Source organism: Enhydra lutris, unplaced genomic scaffold, assembly GCF_002288905.1.
Source record: "Enhydra lutris kenyoni isolate GAN:26980312 unplaced genomic scaffold, ASM228890v2 scaffoldscaffold6, whole genome shotgun sequence".
Taxonomy (NCBI): domain Eukaryota; kingdom Metazoa; phylum Chordata; class Mammalia; order Carnivora; family Mustelidae; genus Enhydra; species Enhydra lutris.
This window is the reverse complement of record NW_019154090.1, coordinates 20,687,742-20,714,023: the sequence shown is the minus strand read 5'-3', so window position 1 is coordinate 20,714,023 and position 26,282 is coordinate 20,687,742. Positions and strand designations below refer to the sequence as shown.

Genomic DNA, 26,282 nt, shown 5'->3' with positions numbered 1-26,282 from the left:
AAGTGAGACCAATGGTTTTGAGTTCCCATCCACAGAGAAGCAAACCAGGTTACCCCCGGCCTGTGGGTCCCCAACACTTGGCAGTAACTCACCTTGGAGAGGCGTTATCAGCAAACCCAGATCCCAAGTCATCCCGAGGGCCCCTGACTCATGGCCTTAGGACTTACTTCATCAGCTCCAGATCTAAGGCTGACCTACAAGGGAGAAGAAGCATACACACATTCAGTCTCCGTTGCCTCCTTACCCCAAGGGACATCACTGAGAGGGTCGCCTAAGCGCCCAGTTTATGCATGCCATACTAGATTATCACCAGAATAGAAAGGAGAATAAAGGAAGGACATCTTCAAACATCAACGCTGCCAGACCCACTTGAAGGAGAATGAGAAGACATCACAAATGCTTGAGGACACTGTGCGAAGGACACCCCCCCCACCCCAACTCAATCCCTAGGGCTCTACACCCAGAGGTTTGAATTACCAGGTCTGGAGTGAGGCACGGGATAATTTTTTTCAGAATGGTCACCATTGTCCCTTAAATCCTCCAGGCTGGCTGAGGAGCCTGGGCCCAGGAACTAGGCTGTGGGAGAGGACAAGCCCCTGAGGCAAAGGGGGCGGAGAGCAGGTGTGAAAGCCAAGGCCACTCTCTTGGGTTCTTCAACCTGGCTCCTGGGCTCCAGGTGGTACGTCATTCTCACTACCCCCACCTCGGGGCGAGATGGGAACAAAACCACCTGGCACAACAGGGTCCCATCTGCAACACAAGACCCAAATGTAAAAAGAGATCTCAGGACCTAGACAGGAGCCCCAACCAAAAGTGGGGGTCAAAGGGATGGACACCTTGACCTCACCTCCAACCTCAGCACCCTTGTTACCTGAGAGCCAAGACATGCCTCTCAGTGGCCCCAGGCTATATTATCTCTCAGGGGCCCCAGGGTGTCTGTCTCTCTCAGGGACACCTGGCTGTCTCAGGGGCACAAGGCTATCTCTCCCATGGGCATGAGGCTGTCTCTCTCTCAGGGGCCCCAGGCTGTCTCTCTCAGGGACACCAGGCTGTCTCTCTCAGGGGCCCCAGGCTGTCTCTCTCAGGGGCCCCAGGATATATCTCTCAGGGACATCAGGCTGTCTCTCTCAGCGCCCCAAGCTGTCTCTCTCAGGGGCCTCAGGCTGTCTCTCTCAGGGACACCAGGCTATCTCTCTCAGACGCCTCAGGCTGTCTCTCCCAGGAACACCAGGCTGTAACTGTCTACAAAGTGAAGGCACTGTGGCGGGTCTCTGGTCCCAGAACACATCGGCAGCACACCACGCGCAAGGCAGCCAGTCAGCCTGCTGCAGATGGATGCCCACACTGAGTGCCCTGTCAGCAACAACACCCTCCCAGGCATGAACCAGAAAGCAGGCTAGGAAGTCTGTAGTCTGTACAGACTTCAAAGATCCACAGGCCTGAGAAATTCTTCTTCAGTCAACCCCCTGGGCCGCCCTTTCCAAAAGAACCCACAAAGCACAGATGAAGTCAGCGAAAGGAAAGCTACAGACAGGGCTATCAGTCAACACACTCTCCTCCCATCACTGACTGACAAGAAAACTCCCCCGGCTCTGGCAGACCATGACAGATGAGAACTTCTTCTATTGACTCAGAAGTGAGAACTCCCCCACGGCCCTACAGCAGGCCCCACCTGTATTTCTCTTTCTCCATTTATCTGACATCACTGACAGCTCCTGGAGAAGCAATCCACTGTGCTCAAGAAAGTAAGGGAGCAAAGACAACACACACACACACAAGCAATGAATTCACATACTGTCCTGGGTTCTCATGGGCTAGCCTCTACTCCCACAAATTCATAAAGCAGAACCCATGATTTGGGATTCTCCCGTGTGCCCTCAAGCATTATTATGAACTTAGTCCAGGGTGAGGTCCACACAGAAACATATAGACTGATTTCTGACATGGGGATCTGTAATATGAAATGACAGAATGAGCCCCCAGAGGTCAGGTGGCTAGCCCAGTCACGCATCATATGGGAGCCAGAAAAGGCCCAAGCTCTGAAGGGAATGGCAGAAAGAAAGTTAATGTGGGGCATGCCTGGGTGGCTCAGTGGGTGGTATGCCTGGGTGGCTTTTGGTTAAGTGTCCTGGGTTTTAGCTCAGGTCATGACCTCATGGATGGCAGGAGCGCGCCCTGTGTTGGGGTCTACGCTCGGTGTGGAGGTTGCTGGAGTTTCGCTCTCCCTCCACCCCCCCCCCCCCTTCTCTCCCTTTCTCCCCCCCTCCCTAAAAAAAAAAAATTAAAAAAAAAAAAAAAAAAAGGAAAAATGCTTTCGGCTAGAAAAGATCAGGATCACATGGTCACACCACCACCATGAAAAAGTCCTTCATGGCTATCCCAGCTGTTTTGCAGAGGAAGTGGAGATTGAAAATAGGTCACAAAGCTACAAGGGTTCAGAGGCCGGCCCAGGGATCTCTGGTGCCTAAAGCTACATGCTTTCCATCAGGGCACACGAGAAAGGGGGCTGCCCCAGGGAGCCCCTCACCTGACATCCATCCCCTCTCAGCATGTGAGGGACTGCCTGCAGCAGGACCTAACTGCGAGGGCACTTCCTCATTCAAACCCCAGGGCACAAGTATGTGACTTCACGGATGCACAAAACAAACTTCCAGAGAAGGATCTGGATGCCTTACCTCGGGCCCCACAGCCTAGTCTGGGCTGGGAAGACGGCACCGCTCACGGAGCTTCTGCCCACGCAGACCCACCTTCAAGACACAAGGCACATGTGAATGCTCGCAGCAGGCCAGGTGGGCACAGTGGCCGGCAGACCACGGCAGTCACAAACGTGGCCTGTTGCTACTACTATCTGAAAGGCCATACACTACCGCCTCAGGGACAAGAACAACTTTACTCTAGAAAGGGGTCTGTGGATCACCTGTGACAGGAGTAAGGTCGGTGTTAACCTGTGCGCCTGAGAACAACCTATCACATAGAACAACAGTCTATGTCAACAGGTTGTGGAGGCCAGGTTTTGGGGAGCACGCCACGCTGACCGGCAGCAACGAGCATGGAGCAGGAGGGGAAACGGGGTGGGGGAGGCGGGCATGTCTTCCATCTAGAGTGTAAGGGCAGCTTTCATATTATATGAACCATGACGCGTGCTGCCCAGCAGGGTCACCACTCCATTCCCTGTCCCTCAATCTAAGGGCTGGGGAACACCGCCCCTGCAGACCATGGGCCCAGCCCATGCCCAGGATGAGCGAGAAAGAACCACCCCAGGGACAGAAGGATGCCTCAGCCTCGACCAGGCAGGCTGGCTCAAGAGCCCTACCTCCACACTGACACGCCACAATGGGATAAGCCCTCTGCCTTACCATGTGGCACTTTGGGCTCCTCTGTCTGTGCTTTTTGGTTTTGTTTTTTTTTAAGATTTTATTTATTTATTTATTTGACACTGGGGGGAGGGGAGGAGTACAAGCAGGGGGAGTGGAAGAGGGAGAAGCAGGCTTCCTACTGAGCAGGGAGCCCAATATGGGGCTCGATCCCAGGACCTGAGATCATGACCTGAGCCAAAGGCAGACGCTTAACGACTGAGCCACCCAAGCGCCCCTCCTCCATCTTGTTTTGTCCAAGTGCTACATGTCAGGCACCAAGACGGAGCCACTGCCCTGAAGATTACAGCAAAGGGGGTGTGACAAGCAAATCACCAATGTCCAGCGGGACCAGGGCTGAGGGTGTGGGAAAAAAGTGCAATGAGAAGACAGAGAAAGCTTCCTGGGGGGAGGCCTGGGAGAAGAGGGACCCCAACATAATTCTACCACTGGCCCGTGAACAGAAACACCCCAAGGAAGGGACCTGTTTGGCCAAGAGGGCATTGAGTGAGCCACACAGTGCCAGGTACAAGGAAGTAACACAAATCAGTGGGTAAAAAAGACATGTATGAAAGCTCCAGAGTTTGGAAGGGACGGGATGACCCCTTCTAACACGGGGAAATGCTTTCAGCTACTCCTCTCCCTGCACTATCAATGACCAGGGCACAGGCAGCCCACGATCACTTTCGAATGCAGGAGCAGAAAAGGGCATGAGTGAGACGAGAAGGGAAGCCTTGGCTGGGCAGCAGCCTGGGAACTGAGAACTGGCCTGAACTTGGAGCCTGGCACACAGGCCCATGACCAGACTGACAGCCTGGTATCACAGAAGCTTCCTCTCCCTTGCACGGGTGATTACCACGCCCACCCAGAGATAAAGTGGTGACTGACGATGTAGAAATACTAAGGATTCGTGGTTCTGGAAGACTGAATCTGAGTGGTCATATAACGTGTGCTCAGCTCTACACCAATGAGGAATCTCGGTTTGCCTCTAAAATGCAGCCCTCTGACCATCCCAATGCTGCCGCTTTCCACGTCACAGGAGCCTTCATCAGGGGCTCTCAGGAACAAAAGAGGGCCCAGACCTGTGCCCACCAGATCCAGGGGACAAAGACAGCTGGGAACACAGGGGAGTAGCCTTTCCCTGCACTCACCCCCCCCCCCCCCGAACACCTCAGGCCTCAGAGCCCACACAGACTTGAGCTCTAGAGAACCAGGTAGGACACCACTTACCTGGGACCTCCCAATCCAGGTTCTCCCTGAGGTTGCCTCTCACATACGTGGAACAGCAGTCACGAGACATTCCTGCAGTGGACAAGAAGCACTTGGAACTGCTTTACCTATCTGGGAAACCTCTATGCTCACGAACAAGAAAACCCTGAGGGAGTCTGGGTCTTAGGAGGTAAATGCACTGAAAGTCTCCCTCCCCGCATCTACCTCGTGCTCCGTCACCTAGGGCTGTCCTAGTCTAGAACCCCTGAACATAAAGAAAGCCTTGCAACTTTTCCTGTGCCTGCATTACCAGTGACCAGGACACAGGTAGCCTGTAATCCTTTCAAACACGGGCAGAAAGCAACACGTGGCTGCGGAAGTTAGAGACCAGAGTCAGAAGACCACAGCAGTGGTTCCCACAACCTACTCAGACATGCATTGAGGCAGGACCCACGCTCGTGCTCCCTTTATAAAACCTCACAGAAACAGAAACCATCCTGAGCCAGGCACAGAGAGCACGCCATAAGACACCATAAGACATGTCATAAGCAGGTGCCCAGAGGCACCTAAAAGGTGGGGAGGAGGAGGAAGTGTGGGAAAGCTCCAGAGTTTGGAAGGGACAGGAAGGGACCCTCCAAACACGGGGAAGCGCTTTCAGCAACTCCTCTCCCTGCACTATCAATGACCAGGACACAGACAGACCATGATCACTTTCGAATGCAGGTACGGAAAAGGCAGAAGGTGAGCCAGAAAGAGAAGTCCCTATTAGCCCCCCAGCTGCTCCGCCAAGCTCAGGACCCTGGGCATCATCCCTCCTTCATGTAAAGACTCTATTTCCCATCATTAACGGGAAGACCAACTCCTGGGAAAAATGCCTACAGTGGGGGTGCCTGGGTAGCTCAGTGGGTTAAAGCCTCTGCCTTCAGCTCAGGTCATGATCTCAGGGTCCTGGGATAGAGCCCCGCATCGGGCTCTCCGCTCAGCAGGGAGCCTTCTTCCTCCTCTCTCTGCCTGCCTCTCTGCCTACTTGTGATCTCTGTCTGTCAAATAAATAAATAAAATCTTTAAAAAAAAAATGCCTATAGTGTGCATTCACCCCACACATACTGCCTGAGTTCCTACTACGTGCCAGGCACCCTGGGCTCAAATACAAAGGACACACAGGAGACCTCTGTCCTCCCAGAGCTCTAAAAAGAAACTGAAGCTCAGGACAAGGAAGGACCTGAGCCAAAGTTATCCAGCGGGGCCACTGGCTGAACCAGCATCTGAACCCAGACCTCTCTGACCCCAAACCCACACCTACCACACCAGGCGCCTTTCTGCGCAAGCGCTTTGCAAGAAGGGTCTCAGAACCTGCGCTCCAGGATCACCTCCCCCCTCCCCGCGCTGTGACAGGAAGGCAACCCACTCCCTGGTCAAGGGGCTCGGGCCCAGTAGCACTTACCCAGCAGTCCTCACCCCTGCACACAGGGGGGCTTCAGGCACGGCGGATCAGGGTTCTGCGGGACAGAAGCGGGTGCTGCCTGCCACACGGCCCGCAAAGCCGTCCAAGGGACAGTCTCCATCTGCTTCCCAGACAGCCGCAGAGTCCGCACGGCCTGGGCACGCAAGACAACAGGGAAGGGGCTTTAGTGCCAGGCAGGGAGGGAGCAATCACACGCTGCCCCTCTGGGGCCCTACGAGCGCCCCCAACTGAAAGCTCAGACAACAGCTCCGCCCAACCGGCGTTTTCACGCTCTCCGTTAACGACGGGTGAAGGCGAAACAGGTTCACGCTCCTCAGGTCACTTCGGAGGCAAACGATGAGTGGTTCTGGGGGACTCAGGGTCCGGAAGTGGGTGCGTGCGAGCAAATCGCGGGGGCCCGGGCGGGAGATCCGACCCGGGGCCCCCCTTTCTCGAGGACCCACCTCCTGAGAGGACCGCACGCAGCGGAGGGACCGGACACGGATCCAGGAGCGAGGCCCGGAATCCGGGCTGACCTCCGCCGGCTCTCCCCGCCCCCTCGGGCCTCAGTTTCCCCTGGAGGTGCGGGGGGGCGCAGAGTACGCGCCCAGCGATCCCCGCAGTGGACTTACCTCGGGCTCCGCGACCTATGACGCGGAACAGCAGCGCTGACAGAGCCGACAGCGCAGGAAGGTGCGGATGTCTGGGGATTGCGAGAGATGGACCCGGACGGCGTGAGACTGCGCTGCGGGCAGCAGCACAGCAGGACGTGCCCCAACCGCTCAGCGCCGGCGGAAATGCAGCTGGAGGGCGGGCTGCGGCCTAGAGCGGCGTCTCCGGGGGCTGATCCCGCGCAAGCGATCCTCTTGCGCCCCCTGGTGGCGCGGAGCTCAAATTCTGACTCCGTAGGGCTTTGGATCATTTCCAAGACCAACCTGGAATTTTGGAAATAACATTCCCTCGCTTGTTTTGCTTTTCTCTTTATTCTGTTTTTGCCACTGCTTTGTCATTAACTTATAGAAATAGTCTTCCACGTGAGGAGCTGTGATTAGCAAGAGCTCATGTTGATTTCAGGTAGTCTGGACAATAGGGTTCTTGCCTGATGGACCACGCATTCTCAGTACCTAGTTTAATGACTGGCCCAACTGAACCAGTGAATGAATTCTAACCATATATTTCAACATCACCAGGTTAAAATATTGTTCTGATGACCTGAAAGTGGAACGTGAGAGTGACAAGGAGATAAATCTAGAGAGATGGGCAGGGGCATTGCTCAACTTTGTCCCCAAAATGAGTCCTTGAAGCAGAAGGGAATTGATCAGATTTGCAGAGGCAAAGACAACAGACAGAACCCCCATGCTCCCGAGAGGACACTGCAGACAGGCTTGAGAAGGGGCTCGTGGTTCCCAAACCTCCCAGGCACTAACAGTGCCTGCACCCTGGGTCATGTGTGTCCCTCAAACCTAAGGTAACCCTGCCACTAACTCAACCCACATTCTGAGGTATAAACAGCCCACCCTTGTGCCCAAGGAGGGGGTCCCCCCAGTCCGATTCCTGGAACAGACTAGGTCAGTACAGAGCAGAAATCCAGTGAACACACTCCATATTGCGTACCTGGGAGGAGCCTGTGGGATTCCAAGACTGTGGGAACGTTGGGGAACTCTGTGAAGGGTAGGGACCATGGATGCTGTAGCTAAGAGGACACTGGGCCATGGGGTCAGGTGCACAAACTTGAGGCCCCGGTGCCCTCTCCTGCCTCCTGTTCTTGCTTTTATGCTCCATGTGACCTTGACTGAATGACCTAAATTCTCAGTCCAGCTTGAGGTTTCCTTTTCTGAAAAATGGACAAAAGCATAGCTTACCACTCAGAGCACTGCTTCGAGAATTACATGAAATGATTCTATCAAAAGCAAAGCACAGAGCAAATGGCCAAGCATGGTAGTTGCTATACTTTAGTATTTCTGAGAAAGCCAAGGGCTTCTGTCACTGAGAGGACACTGGGATTATTTATGAGGCTGAGAGAATGTGCTGTGCTGGAAAAGTCTGAGACAGCGCTGTCTGTAGAAATATAATGGTAGCCACATATGTAATTTAAAATGTTCTGGGCTGCCTGGGTGGCTCAGTAGATTGAGTGTGTGCCTTCAGCTCAAATCATGATCCCAGAGTCTGGGGATCGCCTGGCTTCAGGCTCCCCGCTGAGCAGAGTCTTGTTTCTCCCTCTGCCCATCTGCCCCCACTTGTGCGCTCTCTCTGAAATAAATAAATAAAATCCTTAAAAATAAATAAATAAAAATAAAATGTTCTAAGAGCCATATTAAAAGGACACAAAAAAGGGTGAAATTCATTTTAATAGTACATTTTATTTAACCCAATATAACCAAAATATCATCATTTGAGCATTTTTAAAATATCTTTAAATTACTCATGAAATATTTGCTGTTTACTCTGACAAAGTTTTCAGAATCTGGCGAATGTTTAACACTGACATTTGACATTTCCAGCCACCGTGGCTGCTGGCTGCTGTGCTCATCAGCGCAGGTCTAAAGCCATCTGACTTTGATCAGCTCTTGCAAGCCACAGGAAAGAAGCCCAAGCAGGAGGCTGAGAGCATGTCCCTTCCACAGCGCCCAGCACTTCATGAGCCTGGGACATCCTAGAAGGAGAACGGCCTCCTGCACGGCTCAGGCTGGAGGCCTTATTGTCCCAAGCTGGAGATTAAAGCACGGGTACCATAAGAAGATTATAAAAGGGCAGAGCCACGATTCAATCCTAGATTATTCTCCTGCACCCCTTGCTCCTGTGATGCCAGGGAGGGAATCCAGGGCAGTTTATTTGTGCATCCCCAGTGCCTAGAGGAGGCTGGGCATCTAAGAGGTGTGGCTGATGCTCATTAATCGTTAGCGTAACCGGATGTTAAAATGGACATTTCAGCAAGGCACCAAGGAGGCACCACGTTATAGGAATGAACTGCTGAGCAACAACGGATTGCTGCTGTGGTAAGCAAGCTGTGGCCCAATCCTGGCAATCTGTGAAGGTTCCATCTGATAAAATGGAAGCTGCCTCCCAAGGAAGGTGTTGGACCGGATGCAGAATTTAGGAAGGAAATAACTGAACAACGACTGCTCGTGACTCTGACTTCTTTAAGTTGAGGGTATGAACAGTACAGTTAGACATTAAAAGGAGGGAGAACTATGAATTCTATTTCTTAAAATAGTCCCACCCCCTGCCCCAAAGAGGGAGAACAAGAGAAGTACCTGAGTATCGGGGGTTCTGGCAAAAACACGTGGGAGCTTGATATGTTACCTGGAGTTAGGGAGCACAGGGGAGCCTCACCTGACCCACTCCTCAGTCCAAGGTTCATCATTTTATTCAGCAGGTGTAGCATCTGTGGTAGTGATGTTGGGTAGTGGCTGGAGGAAGACAGAAAAGGACCAGGGAACTGAACTCACACCTGTTCAAAAGCAGAATATTTGTGGCCATAAGAAGCCTCAGCGATACCCCCTAACGATGCGCAACTGCAGCACGCATGCGCAAAAGCCCCAGCCCTCCTGCAACTGAGGGAGAATGACCTCTCCGCTGGGGGCGCTAGAGGGCTCCAACTTGTAGATCTTGACTACCGCTTGTCCTCAAGAGAAAAATCAGACTGCGCCTGCGCATAGTGACTGGCCTAGAGCATGCTTAATGACTTAGGGAGTTCTTGGAACTATTTCCAGAACCCTACATGAATATTCCATCCTATGATTATAATTGCCTGTAAGAATCAGAATCCTAATTTGAGAAACAAGGCGGAGGATTATAGGGGAAGAGAGGGAAAAATGAAATAAGAGGAAACCAGAGAGGGAGACAAACTATACGAGACTCTTAACCTCAGGAACAAACAGAGGGTTGCTGGAGTGGAGGGAGGTGGGAGGGATGGCGTTGCTGGGTAATGGACACTACGGTGGGTCTATGTTGTGGTAAGCGCTGTGTATTGTGTAAGACTAATGAATCACAGACTTGTACCCCTGAAATAAATAATACATTATATGTTAATAATTTAAAAATTAATTTAAAAAAAAGTAATCAGAATCACACATCGACCCAGCACCACTCAGATTCTCTAAGTGCACCTGCACAACCCTCTCTTTGAGTGTGTACTTTTGCATTGCAATAAAGCTTCTCTGCTGTATTTTTCTCTGATTAGTCCTTGAATTCTTTGTCTTGGGGAAGTCAAGAACCTGGCACCAGCTGGTGGTTGAAGGCTCGGGACCTGAGAATGTCCACCTGCTACCCAAGAGGTCCTGCCCAAGAGGGTGCCTGCTAGGGTTAGGGGACCCTCAGGAAGGCCTGTCTTGTTCATATCCCTAGGAGGACAAAGGGTGGGTCTTTGGGTCCTCCAAAGAACCCCTGCAATAGAGGCCAAGAGAGAAAGACCTACATAAAATACATGCCCAACCTGGAGAGGTCTCCCTTTCACCTTAACCTTTATTCCCTCTGTTCTGATCCTGGAGATATAGGCGGTAAGAGAATGGACAGAGTCCTCCTTGTGAAAAGAAATACATTTGGATGAGGGAGAAGTGCCCTATCTCCTCTCAGCAGATAGCAGCACACCCTACGCTTGGCCCCAGATGGCAAGAGAAGTCTTACCTATAATTATGGAAAATGTGACTTATATATACTAGACTGATCATTATCAAATGGAAACAGTGTTCATAATTTTAGTGATAAAGACTTACAACCTAAGAATGATCAGAAAAGCTATGAGGTGTGCCTGATATTTTTCTAAGGATAGGGAATAGATACTTCCATTTAGGAAGTCTAAAGAGGCAGGTAAAAAAAAAAATGTATGATTACATACCAGGAGTCCTGCTTTCAACATACTGGTCACATTAATAAAGATTTGGGCTATAGCTGGGAGGCCAGCACTCCACCATCCTGGAGTTTGTGACCTCACAGTGGCTAAGAGATCCCTGTGTGCATAGCCCCTTCCCTTGGGGAGATGAAGCTGAGGCTTGCTGGACAGATTGTTCCAAAGAGGTGGTGCCCAGGGTCCAAGCTGGAAGTCCAGAACCAATCTTTTGAGGCCTCCAAGAGCTCCAGGCCCTGTCCCTGCATCAAGAATGGTCACCATGCTGGAAACCATCCTGTATCTGTTCATCATCCTCATCTGCTTCTTGATGCTCATCTGTTACTTCTTCTTTCGGAAGGATTAGGCTATAGCTCCTGCAAGGTGGGACTGAGGCTTGATGGAAGCCATGGCCAGTCTAGCCTCTCAGGACATCTCAAGCACGACGGGCTCTTTCTAAGCTGCCGATGGCCTGGGTCTTGGCCTGTTTTGGGGTCTTCAACAGCCAGGGACCTTCACTGGACCCTTCCCACCAGGGTCAGCTTCCACCTAGGTCTCCGTCCCTCCTTCTCCCTAGGTCCCCTAGCTGGGTCCTCCAACCCTCACATTCTCTCTTGTAATAGTTTTGCTTCTGGTTCATTTTTGTACTGGGCTGTGGACCACTGGTTCTGGAGAGGGACTCAGTGTGGGTTCAGAGAAGGTATAAATGGTTCAGGTCTCTGCCATGGGGACAGGCATGAGAAGAAGTGGCCCACCCCCTCCAGAAACTAGCAAAGTTGGGCCATGATGAACTAGAGTCCTAGCTGAAGACTGATGTTTTAGCAGGAACACTGGACTTTCCTTCTATCCATCGTGGATGATCCTTGAAAAAAACTGTCTTGACTACTAAATCTGGATGGTCGCAGCTAATTACCTTGGGCCTCCCTGAACAACAACCCTGTACCTTCCTTGTTAACTAAATCACTGAGATATATGTGGCTTATTACTTAAACTTTCCTGGCTTACATTTTTTGCTTGAATACTTGGGCATTCCGGGATAATATTTGGCTTTGCCCCGATTATCTTTCGCCATGGTAACTAACAGCATCAATTCTTCACTCTTAAGACCTTGGATCTTCCTGGTCAAGGGCATTGGACATCCCTTCCCCCACACCCCTACCCCCGGCTATTTCTCTGAAGACTTCCAGGATGAAAGCAGAAGAATGCTTCTATGATTCCACCATTATGTATAATATTGGTTGATGGTCTACGTTATATATTCTATTTTTAGAGTTGTAAGAATTTTTTTTTAAAGATTTTATTTATTTGACAGACAGAGATCACAAGTAGGCAGAGAGGCAGGGAGATTGAGAGGAGGAAGCAGGCTCCCTGCTAAGCAGAGAGCCCCATGCGGGGCTCGATCCCAGGACCCTGGGATCGTGACCTGAGCCGAAGGCAGAGGCTTTAACCCACAGAGCCACCCAGGCACCCCTGGAGTTGTAAGAATTTTTAAAAGTTATGAATGGGTATTGATTATTATCAAGTGATGATGATGATTATGACATTGATATTAAAATTTATTAAACAGCCTTACTATAACCCAACACCTATTTAAAAAAAAAAAACATTTATAGTACTGAGTTTCAATGTATTATATTACATACCTTTAAATTTTTTAATTGTGGCAAAATACACATAACATGAAAGTCATCATCTTAACCATTTTTTGAATATTCAGCTCAGTAGGATTCAGTACATTCACACCGTTGTGGAAACAATCTCCAGAATTTTTATCTTTCAAAACTGAAACTGGATCCTTGAAACAACAATTCCCAATTCCTAGCTTCTCCAGCCCCTGACAGCCACCATTCTCCCTTCTGTCTCTGAATTTGACTACTCCAGGTGCCTCGTACTAGTGGAATCATACAATTTGTGTCCTTTTGCGTCTGGCTTATTTCACTTAGCAGCAAGTCCTCAAGTCCCTCCATGCTGTGGCATATGTCAGAATTTCCTTCCTTCTTAAGGCCAAATAATATTCCATTGGTGTGCTTGTGTGTGTGTGTATCACGTTTTTTTATCCACTCATCTGTTGTTAGATACTTGAGTTACTCCAACCTTTGGCTATCATGAACAGTGCTGCTATGAACACAGGTAGACAAATATCTCTTTAAGATTACATTCCTAACTGTTTCAAGAATATACCCTTAAGTGGAATTGCTGGATCATATGGTAATACTATTTTTAATTTTTTGAGCAATTGCTATACTATATTATTTTCCATAGCAGCTGCACTAATTTGCATATTTTATCTATTTTAAAGTTTAAAAACTGAGGTTCAGAAAGATGAAGTCACTTGTTAATACAGCTAGAATGTGGTAAAGAAAAGTTTTAAGTATGTCTGTTGTATTAATTTCCTAAGACTGCCATAACAAAGCACCACAAACTGAGTGGATGACAATGGCAGAAATTTATTCTGTCACTATTCTGGAAACCCGGAAGTCTGAAATCTATGGTCAGAAGACATTCACAAGACAGGAGCGTGGTTACTGCCCTTTAAGGGCACTGGGGGCCACAGCTCTTTCCACCTGAAGTTGCCAATATATTTTTAAAGATGTTTACATCTACATTCATGAGATGGACTATAACTTTTTTCCTTCCTTTCTTGCTTAATTTGGGAGTCATGGTTAATCTCTGAACTGAGAACAACTCCCTCTTCTATTATCTGGGAGACTTCGTAAGGCTGAAAAGCTGGGTACGATGTTTTCTTTGTGGAAATATTGTTAACTACTGATTCAACACTTTAAAATGTTCTAAGATGATTCAGGTTTTCTGTTTTTCCTTAAGGCAATTTTGCTATATATTTTTCAGGAATGTGTTCCTTTTATGTAAGTTTTCAATTTATTTTTCTCTAATTTCTTACTCTCTGCTCTGACTGTCCTCTGACCGCTGTCTCATTCCTGAAAGTGTTTGTCTCTGCTGTTCTAAATGTGACCTCAAGGTCCTGGGATCCAGTCCCCCCTCGAGCTCCTTGTTCAGTGGAGAGCCTGCTTCTCCCTCTGCCTGCCTCTCCCTCTGCTTGTGAGTGCGTGCTCTCTCTCTGAAAAATAAATATCTTAAACAAAAAAGAAAGAAAGGAAGAAAGAAAGAAAGAAAAAGAAAAGAAAGAAAAACACTGTTATTCCCTCAGGCAGGCCCTTGCTGTCCACCCTGGCTAAATATGTCCCCACTATTATACCACCCTGTCCCTTTCCTTTGTAGCACTTGTCATGATTTTTTAAAACTCTTTTTTTAAGAGCTTTTAAGGCAGATGTTTAACCAACTAAGCCACCCAAACGCCCTGATTAGTTATGATTTTTAATTATTGCATTCGCTGTCTCATTCCTACGAGAATATAACAACAAAAAAATCAGGAACCCTGTCTGTCTTCAATATACTTCCAACGTTTAACCCTGTCCCTGATACGAAGTTGCTGCTCTGTAGATTTTTCTGGGGTGTAGATGGAAGTCTAGATGAACATATAGATGTATGAATGGTTAGATGTGTGGGTGAGTGGGTGGATGGATAGATGAAAAAGCTGGTGCTCCCTAAATAGTTTCCGGATAAATGGATGGAGTGATGGGAAGATAAAAGGATGCTTGGGTACTTGGCCGCTCAGGTTTTCACCTCCTATCCACGAGGGGGCGCGAAGAGACCGCGCGCGCGGGTTCAGTTCGGGAGACGCCGCTCTAGGCCGCAGCCCGCGCCCCAGGGCCATTTCCGCCGGCGACCGGCTGGTGGGGAGGTTTCTTGTGGCTGCAGCCGCCTTCCGGAGCGGTGCCGAACCGTCCGGAACCGTGCTGCACTTTCTCTCGTCGTTCCCTCTGGTCCCGTCGACTACAGTCCTGGTGCCCCGGGTGAGTCACTACGGGGCCGCGCAGCACAGCGTCAGCGCTGCATCCCCCTCTCCCAGACAGGAGAAACTGAGGCCCGAAGGGGCGGGGAGAGCCGGCGGAGGTCAGCCCGGAATCCGGGCTCCGCTCCTGGCTCCGTGTCCGGCCCCTCCACCGGGTGCGGACCTCTCGGGAGGCGGGTCCTCGAGAAAGGGGCCCCGGGTCCGATCCCCCGCCCTCAGCTCGCTCGCGGGAAGGACTCGGATCCCGCCCGGGCCCCCGCGATTTGCTCACACACACCCACCTCCGGACCCTGAGTCCCCCAGAACCACTCTTCGTTTGCCTCCGAAGTGACCTGAGGAGCGTGAACCCGTTTTGCCGTCACCCGTCGTTAACCGAGAGCGTGAAAACGCCGGTTGGGCGGAGCTGTTGTCTGAGCTTTCAGTTGGGGGCGCTCGCAGGGCCCCAGAGGGGTAGGTAGCATGTGATTGCTCCCTCCCTGCCTGGCACTAAAGCCCTTTCCCTGTTGTCTTGCGTGCCCAGGCCGTGCGGACTCTGCGGCTGTCTGGGAAGCAGATGGAGACTGTCCCTTGGACGGCTTTGCGGGCCGTGCGGCAGGCAGCACCCGCTTCTGTCCCACAGAACCCTGATCCGCCGCGCCTGAGGCCGCCCCTGTGTGCAGGGATGAGGCCTGCTAGGTAAGTGCTGCTGGGCCCGAGCCCCTTGACCAGAGGGTGGGTTGCCTTCCTGCCACAGCGCGGTGAGGGGGGAGGTGATCCTGGAGCACAGGTTCTGAGAGCCGCCTTCTTGCAAAGCGCTTGCGCAGAAGGGGGCCTGGTGTGGTAGGTGGGGTGGGTTTGGGGTCAGAGAGGTCTGGATTCAGGTCCTGGTTCAGCTGGTGGCCCACCGCATAACATTGGCTCAGGTCCTTCCTTGTCCTGAGCTTCAGTTTCTTTTTAGTGGGGAAACTGCCAGAGCTCTGGGAGGACAGAGGTCTCCTGTGTGTCCTTTGTATTTGAGCCCAGGATGGGTGGCACATAGTAGGAACTCAAGCTGTGTGTGTGGGGTGAATGAACACTGTAGGCGTTTTTCCCAGGAGCTGGTCTTCCCGTTGATGATGGGAGATGGAATCTTTACATAAAGGGCTGATGATGCTTGGGGTTGTGGACCTGGCGGCACCGCTTTCTCCTGCCTGGGAAGGTGGCAGGCTGCTAACATGGGCTGCTTGTGTCCTGGTCACTGATAGTGCAAGGAAGGGATTTCCTGAAAGTGTTTCCCCATGTTTGGAGGGCCCTTTCCTGTCCCTTCCAAACCTGGAGAGTTCTCACACTTCCTCTTTCCTACCACCTTTTAGATGCCTTCTGTCACCTGTGCCAATGTCGTGCTCGTGGATGGTGTAGGCAGAGGATTCAGGGAAGGTTGTCCTGTGTTTGGAGTGTGCACATCCTCACCTTCCAGGAGTTTGCCCACGTTCCAGCTTCTCCACAGACACCTTGGGCCTCCAGGGCCCAGGGGGGCAGTCATGGGCGCATTAGTGTCATTGTTGGGGCTTGACTTCTGTCCATGCTGTTAAGAACCAGTCTGTGCATGTTACTCGAGTTTTCCTCAATGTCCAGCAGGGTTGCTGCTGGGCAGCCAACACACACTCCCAAAAATCTGGCCTTGGCATCCTTTTCAGCCTGGTTAATGATGCATTCATCAGCATTGGCCACCTGTCACAGGCCATGCACTCTCTCCCTCTTTAGAGTAACCTCCACCCTTTTTACAAGGAAATAGTGTGATTGTTGGGGAAATAATAACAGCCAGCATTTGTTGAATGCTTACTTTACTCTCTGATAGCTACTGTGCTGAGTCCTTTCCTGATGCCTCCCATGCCCTGCTGTGAGCAGGGATAAGTTGGGTGCCCATTCCTGGATTTTTGTCTGTTGCAGGTGAGCCCACTGTGTGCAGAGGCATCATGGGAGTTCTCTCAGGAACATTCTAGACCCCAGTGTCCTTGAGATAAGATTTCTTGACTTTTCTCTAGAGTGTGGTTTCCTTGCATCTGGTACAGTCACATGTGGGTTCCTAGGGGCTTCGTGTGAGGTTATCGGGGAACTGAGAGGTGAGAAGGTAATGTCCGTGAGTCCCCAGATCTGTTCCTCAGTCCCAGACAACCTAGATCACATCTGGCCCTTGCTAAGTTCTCAGTGGCTGCTGCAGAGCCACTGAGGGTCTCCAGAGTCCCACTGGGTAATGAGAGTTCTCTGGGGTATCTGCCTTCCATCCTTGGAGTAATGGCAGAAGCATGTTTTAATGGGAAATGGGACCCACACATCAGATACTCTTGTCCCTGGCTTTGAATCTCCTTGTGCTGCTCTCTCAGTAACCTATTCAGAACCTTATTTTCTTTATTTAAGAAGCACACTTACAATAGAGGTGATTTCCATGCTGCTTAATACCACAGGATTCCTGTCATTTCCAACCCTTAAGATTTTCCCAGCGTTTTTGCTCAAAGTGACTTCTCTGATTCCACTTGGCAGGGAGGCTCTACTGGGCTTTTGTAAGAATGGCCGCTCCTGAGGTCCTGTGCTCGGCTGGGTGGTTTCCCCAGATTCAGTCTATTCCAAAGGCCAGTAGCATTTGCTGCTCTTCCTAGGTCTCTTTCTGCCCTTCATGTACCTGCATTCAAAAGCGATCATGGGCTGCCTGTGCTCTGGTCATTGATAATGCAGGGAGAGGAATTGTTGAAAGCGGCTTCCCGTGTTTGGAGGGTCCATCCCTGTCCCTTCCAAATGCTGATGCCTTCACACACTCCTGCTCCTCTCCAGCTAGTGCTCTCTGGTCTCAGGCATCGAGGGCTGCTGTGTGAGTCAGTGACGGGACACAAATTTGATGGCCCAAATGTGATGTGATGGGAAATAGGAAGGTATGGGGAGGTGGGGCAACACGAGGAGTTTGACCTTGGGGTGAGCACAAGCATCAGAGAGACAGATGTGCCAGGATGTAATGACAGTGGAGGGAGGCAGCAGTGGTGGCCTTCACTCCCAGCATGGGGGGTGGGGGTGGGGGCTCCGTGGGAGGAGCTGCTGAGCTTTAGCTCTCTGGCCAGCTCTTTGCCAATTGCTCTACCTGCTCTTGCCCTGAAAACGCCCGTTTTTTAAGACCGTGTTTATTTTGACTGTTCTCTGTGAGAATTGAGATTCATTTCTGAGCTGTGTTTGTGTGAAAAAAGCCGGTGTGAAATCAGCTCATGCCTGATTCATTGGGGCATTCTCATCGATAGCAGCTTAAAGATGAGACCACACTGGAACCCAGACGTCTGTTATGACCACCTGCTGCTCCGTGGCGTCCTTCTCACTCCAAGAGTGCTGCCTTGAATCTGGAGATTGTTGGAGGAAGCCAGAGGGGATGGAAGCACCAGCCCTTTCATGGTGAGCTGGGTCCCAGCTGCCCTGGGGGGACCTCCTCATGGTGAGTTAATGCCAAAGGGCTAAGTCAGCCTGTGTTTCTGATCTGGAAATTCCAGGCTGCTGTTCTTATTGGACTTTCTCCTTTAGATGATGTCGGGGTTGATCGTGGACGCTGGAGTGGCATGGTGAAGGAGGACGTTGCCGTGTGAAGCATTGCCAGACCTCCTTGCCCAGTTGCCTCAGCACAGCATGGAAGGCCTTTTCCGTCTGTGTAAGCAGGCCCCAGGGAAAGCCCTGGCACTCTGGAAGCTTGAGGTCCAGAGCTAGAGACTTTAGCTGGTTCTGCCACTCCCCCAGCAGCTGTCACCGAGCGCTGTTGACCAGGAAGACCAGTTCCCTTCCACCTGGGCCATGTTGTCCAGCAGCCTCCACGTCTCCCGCCTCCTCCCCCTGTAACTTTTTAGAACCAAGAGTTTTCTGCACAGTGCATCCTTGTCCTCTTACCCACCCAATAAATTTTGAAACTGCCCTGCTGCTTGTTTTTGTTGTTTTTCTTCTCTTTTGAAGCCCATACCTCCATGTGCCAGTAGGGTAGCTATAAAGAAGGTGGGTCATGAACAAACCTTCCATTTTTTCCTCACTGAGCTGTTCCGTTTAGTGCACTCCCGAGGCGCGCCTACCGCTAGGCGCTGGGATGTAGAATTTGGCCTAGGGGTTGAACAATCCCGAGTGCTTCTGGGGAGCTCAGGTTTGGGAGAAAAGGAAAACATTAGGAGTGTTGGCTGAAGGACATCTGGGCCCAGGCTTTGGAAAAGAATACTTTTTGACAGTGAGGAGGCAGGAGTGCCCTGAGTGCTGGCCCCGGGGCTCCCCCGGGGGATTTTGGGAGATGGTTCTGAGCAGGGGCAGGTGACGAGCAACACCTCTCCTTTGGAGAGCTCTGTGGCTGGGGTAGGCAAAGGCCTGGTGTCAGGATTTTTATTGCTGTTGCCACGAGGTAGATTTGGTCTCTGAGAGTCATGTTCAGTGTGCCTTGCAAACCTTGCATGGAAATTGAAATCACCTTGATGGGGCTGAGGTCAAAACCAGGTGGTGAGTCCTACCTTTGTGAGTTCAGCATCTTGACAGCCTCGGTCCACAGGAGGCATTCTTGGGGCTGAAGCGTCTACACTGCCCACCAGCTCCACCAGAGGCCCTTCTTTCTCCCTCTCCCCTCTCCTGAACTCCTACCCGAGGACCTGATGTCACCCACTCTCTCTCGAAGGTCCCCCACCTACTCCACAATCTGGGCCAGTGTCCTCCCACTGTGGCCCTGGTCCCCTCGTGAAAAATGAAAGTGTTTTCCCCAGCTTGGCCCAAGTTCCTTTCCAGTGAAGTTCACAGCTGGATGTTGCCTTGCTATTGTAGATGTCCTTTCTCTCACACTGACCAGCCCCTCCTTGCCAGGCACCTTCCCGCCAGCTTTGGGTAGCCCCGTGCCCTGCATTCCCTTCCCCTTTCTTCTGTTTATTTTCTCATGTTTTCTTAACTGCCTCCCTGCCCTGCACCTCAGTCCTGTGGCAATCCTGCTGCCGGTTGGTCCATGATCTGTAGGAGAGGGCAGCGACGAAGTGCTGGGGAAGAAAGGAGGAGGTGACATCGCCATGGTTGCTGAGATGGCCAAGGGAGGGGCATCTTGGGGCTGCAGAGGCGTGATCACTGACCGTGGCTTGGCCCAGCATCACCAAAATGTCCTTCCCAGTAAGCTGAACTGGTCAGGTTGTGGAGTGTCAGCCATCGCTGCCCTGTTCCTGCAGCCCCTTAGTAGAGTGGTGGGCCGGGGAGGTCAGAGAGGTCCTCGTGGCAGCAGCTGGCACACAGTCCACACTCAGAGCACAGCTCTCCTCAGTCAACAACTTGTTTGCTTTCAAATTGTGACCAATCCTTACCCCAGGCCCAGCCTCTTGGTCTGCCCTCCCCTGCCCTCTGCCCCCCTAGCCCCATCTGAGGGGCCCTAGTAGCATGGACATTCCATTCTCCAGGGAACCTGCGGGGCCCTCCTCACTGCCCATGGTCTGCGTATCCATCCTTACCTCACACACCACGCCCTGGGATCACCAAAGTCTGCAGCCATGCTACTACGGGAGGCTCCTGAACGTGCTCTCCTTTTCCTGGCCTCCCTGCTTGGCATGCGTCCCCCGTGTCAGAGGCTGGACTTGACTCAGCTTGTGTCACTTCTTTAAGGAAACCCTCCTTGGCTAAACCGCAGCCAGACTGGATTCCCTGCCCTTCCTTTCCTTCACACCCAGTGTCAGTCACGTGCAGTACCATTCCAGATACTGGTCAACGAAAGAAGGCAAAAGAACAAACCCCTGCCTTCATAGTACTTAACATTTTAGAGGACAGAGACCATAAATAAAGTACTAAAACGTGTAGCATGCTAGAGATGGGCTAAAAGGAAAAACAGGGAAAGGAGACAGGAAATCTGGGGCAAGAGGGGGAGTGGCGCTTGAAACTGAGCAGACAGGGAAGGCCTCACCTGGCAGGTATGACTGGAGTCAAGGGAGGGCCTCTCACCTCTGGGTGTTCATGGCAGCCTTGCTGCCTCCGTTACAGTGTAGATGGGGTGGTAGGAAGCTTTCCTCTGGGGTACCAGACCCAGGGAACTGGGGGCACAGAAGGCCGAAGAGGACATCGCCATGCTGCATCTGGTTATGAATGGCTGTCACATGGCGAGGGTGGGGACCCACTCAAGCTGGTACTGGCTGGTCAGTCTAGGCTGTGTGTGTCTTGAGGGTAGGCTCCGCCTCTGCCAGCCCTGCAGCCCCTCCCCATCCTCCACTGCAGCTCAGTGGATAGGAAAGCCCAGCCACCCAAGGGCAGCCCTATCCCATGACTTTGGTCTCGGACTAAGAGCAGGTTTTCCTCTCTGGGAGTTGTGATTGGTCACAGGAACAGAAACTGGAAGAGATGGAGGGATTGAGTCCCTTTAACCACAGGATCTCAATTACAGAGCACTGGCTCCTGTTGCAGGTGAGGGACCATTTCTAGAACTCTTCTGAAGGGAGGAGGATATTTCAGTTTCCAAACCACATCTGTGTTCTGCAAGGCCCAGGGTCCAGTTTGCCTGAATTTTTGTGAGATGTGGCCAAGTGACCAAAACTCCTGTCTTCCTTTTCTTTTCTTTTTTTTTTTTAAATGATTTTTTTTATTTATTTGTCAGAGAGAGAGAGAGAGCGCACAAGCAGGGGGAGCAGCAGGCAGAGGGAGAAGCAGGATTCCCACTGAGCAGAGAGCCCGATGCGGGGCTCATTCCCAGGACCCTGGGATCATGACCTGAGCCGAAGGCAGACGTTTAACTGACTGAGCCACCCAGGCGTCCCCTGTCTTCCTTTTTTTTTTTTTTTAATCAGAAACCTTACATTTACCACCACCGTGCCATTTGTTACAATCAGGATTCAAGTGAGCCTCTGCCACTAACAGCCTGACGGGTACAGTGAGTGACACATGCCAGGAGCTCGGTCAGCGTTCAAGGGTGAGGAAGGAGGCCAAGAGTGGTCTTGACCATGTGCACCAGGAATAGCTCCTGGAGGCCTCTCTGTCCCCGGGACTATAACTGCCATGTCACCAGGATACCTAACTACACCTGGGAAGCAGCCTAATGAGATCATTTAGGGCCTGTTGAATTCTCAGTGTCCCTGTGAGACTGTGGGGTTGGAGCATGTCCTTTTGCTTCCTTGGGCCTCAGTTTCTGGCTCCGTACTTTGACCATCAGCACCCGCCCCCCACAGCAAGGACGAAGTAAGTTGATGCACGTTCACTGCATAACACAGTGCCCACCTCCTGCTGTGCTCTCGCTAAACGTCAGCCATTTTTATTGGATGAGCATGTCTAGCTTGTTGATGGTTAACGTGGAGAACAAGTATATCATGATGACAGACTCATCCGTTAATGTGACACCACAAATACTTCCTTCTTTGCTAATTTGCAGATACCCCAGTAGGACTGGTGTTAATCATCGCCACCACTGATCAAACTTTGATTAAATGCCACACACCGTACTAAGGAAGCCTATAGATGTTATTACCTCATTCAATCTTCACAACAACCCAGTGAGGTAGATTTCATGATCTCCCATTTTATAAATGAGGAAACCAAGGCTCAGAGTAATGAAGGGACGTGTCTTATTTCTAATGAGTGGCTCAGCTGATTTTCCATCGCTTGGTATATTAAGTAGTGAAAAATGTTGCAGGCTGATTTCATAAATAGCATGAGCATATCAGGTTGTCAGATGCTTGTTTGTGCTGGAAAACCAGAAATTAGGGTCTGTTACTATTCTGTCCCATCTGCTTCACACTGCCTATTTTCCAGTCTTCTAAAATATTCTCCATCTAAGTCAACAGCTTTTAGCATTGAACTTGTGAACCTGACATGTACGGAGACAATAGGCATGTTTCAGCCAACACCAGAATTTCAACTGTTGATCTTTACTGTTGTTGCTTTTTGCATTAGAGACCTTACATTCGCCACCACTGTGCTGCTATTGTAGGAGAACAGAGAGCCAGAAGAATGAAGGTTTACTCTTCCGTTCAAAAATACTGCCAGGCACTACGCTAAGAATAGAGATACAGTGATGAAAAAGAAAGTTTCTGCCCTGAGGATCACACACAACTACTTAAGATAGTAAGTTTTATTAATCCACACCCCACATTTCTATGAACCGTCACTGTATTCTCAGTCTTGCTGTAAGCTGGGCGTGCAGCTCTGACAAAGGCAGAGGAGGGGGGCTCATTGAGTTATAGTCTAGAATAGCAATATCCCACAGAAATACAATGAAACCCACAAAGGTAATTTAAAGTTTCCCTAGTAGTCCCTTAAATAAAAAGAGGATGAAATGCAGTTTAATACTGTATTTTATTTAACCCAACATATCAGAAAATATTGTCATTTCAGTATATAACTAATATAAGAAATTACTAATGAGATATTTTACATGTTTTCCCAAACTAAGTCTTTGAAATCGGTTGCGTATTTTATGCTTATACATCTAAACCCACATCTGGGTTTCAATTAAGCACCTTTAGAATGTTCAGTTGCCACATACGGCTGGTGGCTACATTATTAGACAGCAAAGATCCAGGTGGTGAGAAGTTCAAGGCTAATTCCACGTAAGAAGAGTGTCCTGAGGATGCCTTCTCTACAGAAAGGTTGCTGCATTCTGTAGAGTCTTAAAGAAGCTTCTCTTGCCTAGGTCCCCCATTCTCTGGTACCCCACCTGGGTATCCTACATCCTGGCAGAGAAGGGCTGGGTATACATTCACTGTGCCTGATGGAATCCTCGCATCATGTTCAGAGCCTTCTGGAAGCAGGACACCAACTTCCGTAGTGCTTATCTAGTGCAAGCCCCACCTCCTGGAATTAAGCTTAGTGTGCCCAGAGTTTGTACATTCGGTCAGTCACTACTTGTTTATTGAGCACCTACTAAGTGTCTGCCTCTGGGGTAAGCAATGGGAACACACACCGGTGAATACAGGCCATTGTAAACTCACAGTCCTGTCATGATAAATGAGTAACTAACAAATGAAGAAATGTAATAAATGCTCTGAAGGACAAATGAACGTTGCCGTGGGACTGAATGGGGACACTGGAGATCTGTCGTGGGGGAAGGGGTCAGAGAAGGTCCCTGAGCAAGTCGAATTACCTGGGCAGTGGAGGAGAGGTGCACGGGCGCAAGCAGCGTGGGGGACGTAGGGGGAGCTGGAGGAGGGCCAATGTGGATGGCATGCAGCGTGGAGAACTGGGGCGGCATCCTGGAGTGAGTGTGACAGCACTGGCTTCGTCGCGCCACACACACCTAATTCAAGCCAGCTGCGTAGCTTGGGTGACAAGTTTCACCCTCTCTGGGCCTTGGTTACCTCCCTTAAAGGAATGCGGTAAAGACATATGAAAACATTGATATAGCAGATGCCCTGATTCATTGTGAAATTATTGACCTCCTTTATCATTTATTAAAGATTCTTCTGCACCATATCAAGATGGCCAAATTTTGTGTTTGTTTCCTTGTCTTGGGGACATTGGGGTTGAAGGCTCCAGAGCAGTTTTTAGAGAAGTAGAGACAGACCCTTCCCCTTATTGTTTCCCTTACTTTATTTTTACTAGAAGATTTGAACAACACATGCAACACACTTGAGTTTTAAAAAGAAATCTTTTCTTTTGGAATAATTTTAGATCTGCAGAAAAGTTAAAAACCTAGTACAAAGACTTCCTATATACCCTTCACCCAGCTTCCCCTAACAAGCACATGGCTGTCATGTAGCCACAGTGTAGTTGTCACCATTAAGAAATTAATATTGGCACATGACCATCACCTGAACTCTAGACTCAGTTTGGATTTCACCAGCTTCCCCCGTATTGTCCATTTTCTGTGCCAGGACCTGATCTAGAACACCACGTTACATTTCATCGGCGTGTATCCTCATCTCCTCCAATCTGCAACAGATTCTCAAGTCTTTCCTTGTTTTTCCAGAGCTTGACAGTTTTGCGAATGTTAGTATTTTGTAGAATGTCCTTTATTTGCCTTTCTTTGCTGGTTTCTCATGACTAGAATGGGATTATGGGTTTGGGGAAAGAATTATCACAGAGGTGAAGTTCCTCTTGTCACATATCAGGAGCACATGATATCAACATGACTTATCCCTAGTGATATTAGCCTTGATTACTCGGCTAAGGGGAGGCTGCCAAACTTCACTATAAAGTTGCTGTTTCTTCTTTTCCAAAGATTCTGGTCTTTGGAATATAGGCATGATTTTAATACATATTTTAGAGAACATGTTTAGAAATCTTTGCTCAACAGTGAGAGAGCATATATTTTCTCAAGCACATTTAGAACATTTCTAAATATTGGCCACATTGTATGTTGCAAAGCAAATCTCACATACCAATGCGTCAGTATGATATAGACTACAATATGTGACTACAACAGAAAGGCATAAAACCAAAACAAACTTTAGAGAATATTCTTGAATATTGCTTGAATTAAATGAAAATACTATATATCAAAATTTGTTGAATGCAGCTAAAGACTACGCAAGGAATTTATAACCTCGAATGCTTTTGTTGAGATTTCCCACCAGTAAGGGAGCATGTGACCCATCACACAGGAGACTTACCTGTATTGACACCTGTAGACAGGAATTCAGAGGGTTCAGAACTCCCTACTGTTCTGGTCTTTGGCACTCCATAACCATGAGGGAATCAGAAGGCCAGCTTTATTCCCTGGTAGCTTTACTGTGGAGGTCATTACGGGTCAAGATGGGATTCTTTGAACTCCCTTGGAATGGGCTCATCAAGGGCCACTCCTCACCAGAGAAGGATGCGCTAGGAAAACCTATCCATTTCCTTCCATTTTCTGTGGCATTGGCTCAGCCAAGCATCCCCAGCATCTCTGTTTCCCAACAGTAAACGACGATGTGAATGGCTCCCATGAATTGTCCAATGCACGACTCTTACGTGGCTGTCCTGCCCACCCTCAGTGGAAGATGGATGGGGATGTGCCCTGGGATAAACCCAGCATATGTCCCTCACTGTATGCAAAAAACCAGATTGAGTGTGAAGTCAGCAAGTCCACATACAGAGAGAGGCAGAGATGCAGAACAGGAAGTCTGGCAGCATTCCAGTCCCTGGTATGTGTTGTGTTGGGCCAGTTTGACCCCTGCCCTCCCCTTCACTTGATTCTCTAAGTTTTCCAAAAGTTATTTCTTTTGGAAGCATAAGTTAGGTTTCTGTCACCAGTGCATCCTGGCAAAAAGCCTATTTCTTCCTTAACTTGCCTCCAAATGGCCAGTTATTACGGTATTCCATGGATGCTTTGCATGGGGTGCTGTGGTCAATTTGCTTATCCAGGCTGACTTTCCCCTGTATGACCCTGGGCAGCCTAGCTAGATTCCGGCAAACAGGCAGCATGTCAAGTTCTCAGAATAAACATGTTGTGATGGCCCTTGCTCATGGCATTCAGACAACAGTCCATTCTCAGTGGCTTGCCCTTATTTAGTCACAAAATTTATCTTCTGATCTTAAAAGAGCAGGCACACTCACTCCAAGCAGGAAAGGAGTATATGTATGAATTGGACCTTTTTTTTTTTAAAGATTTTATTTATTTATTTGACAGAGATCACAAGTAGGCAGAGAGGCAGGCAGAGAGAGAGAGAGAGAGAGAGAGAGAGAGAGGAGGAA

General features: G+C 49.9%; 1 long non-coding RNA gene and 1 pseudogene across 3 annotated transcripts; one reads left to right on the top strand and one right to left on the bottom strand.

Moving 5' to 3' along the window:
- Positions 1-6,788, bottom strand: part of LOC111141862 — a 38,505-nt pseudogene extending 31,717 nt beyond the window's left edge.
- A 7,789-nt stretch (positions 6,789-14,577) lies between these two features.
- On the top strand, positions 14,578-18,600 carry LOC111141607. Of its 3 annotated transcripts, XR_002640210.1 has the most exons (4): positions 14,578-14,703; positions 15,223-15,377; positions 17,945-18,092; positions 18,219-18,600. It is a non-coding gene; the product is annotated as an uncharacterized LOC111141607 (long non-coding RNA). The 3 variants fall into 3 exon arrangements; XR_002640211.1 differs by lacking the exon at positions 14,578-14,703 and having other exon boundaries at positions 14,994-15,377; positions 17,945-18,132; XR_002640209.1 differs by lacking the exon at positions 14,578-14,703 and having other exon boundaries at positions 14,997-15,377.
- Positions 18,601-26,282: the final 7,682 nt, after the last annotated feature.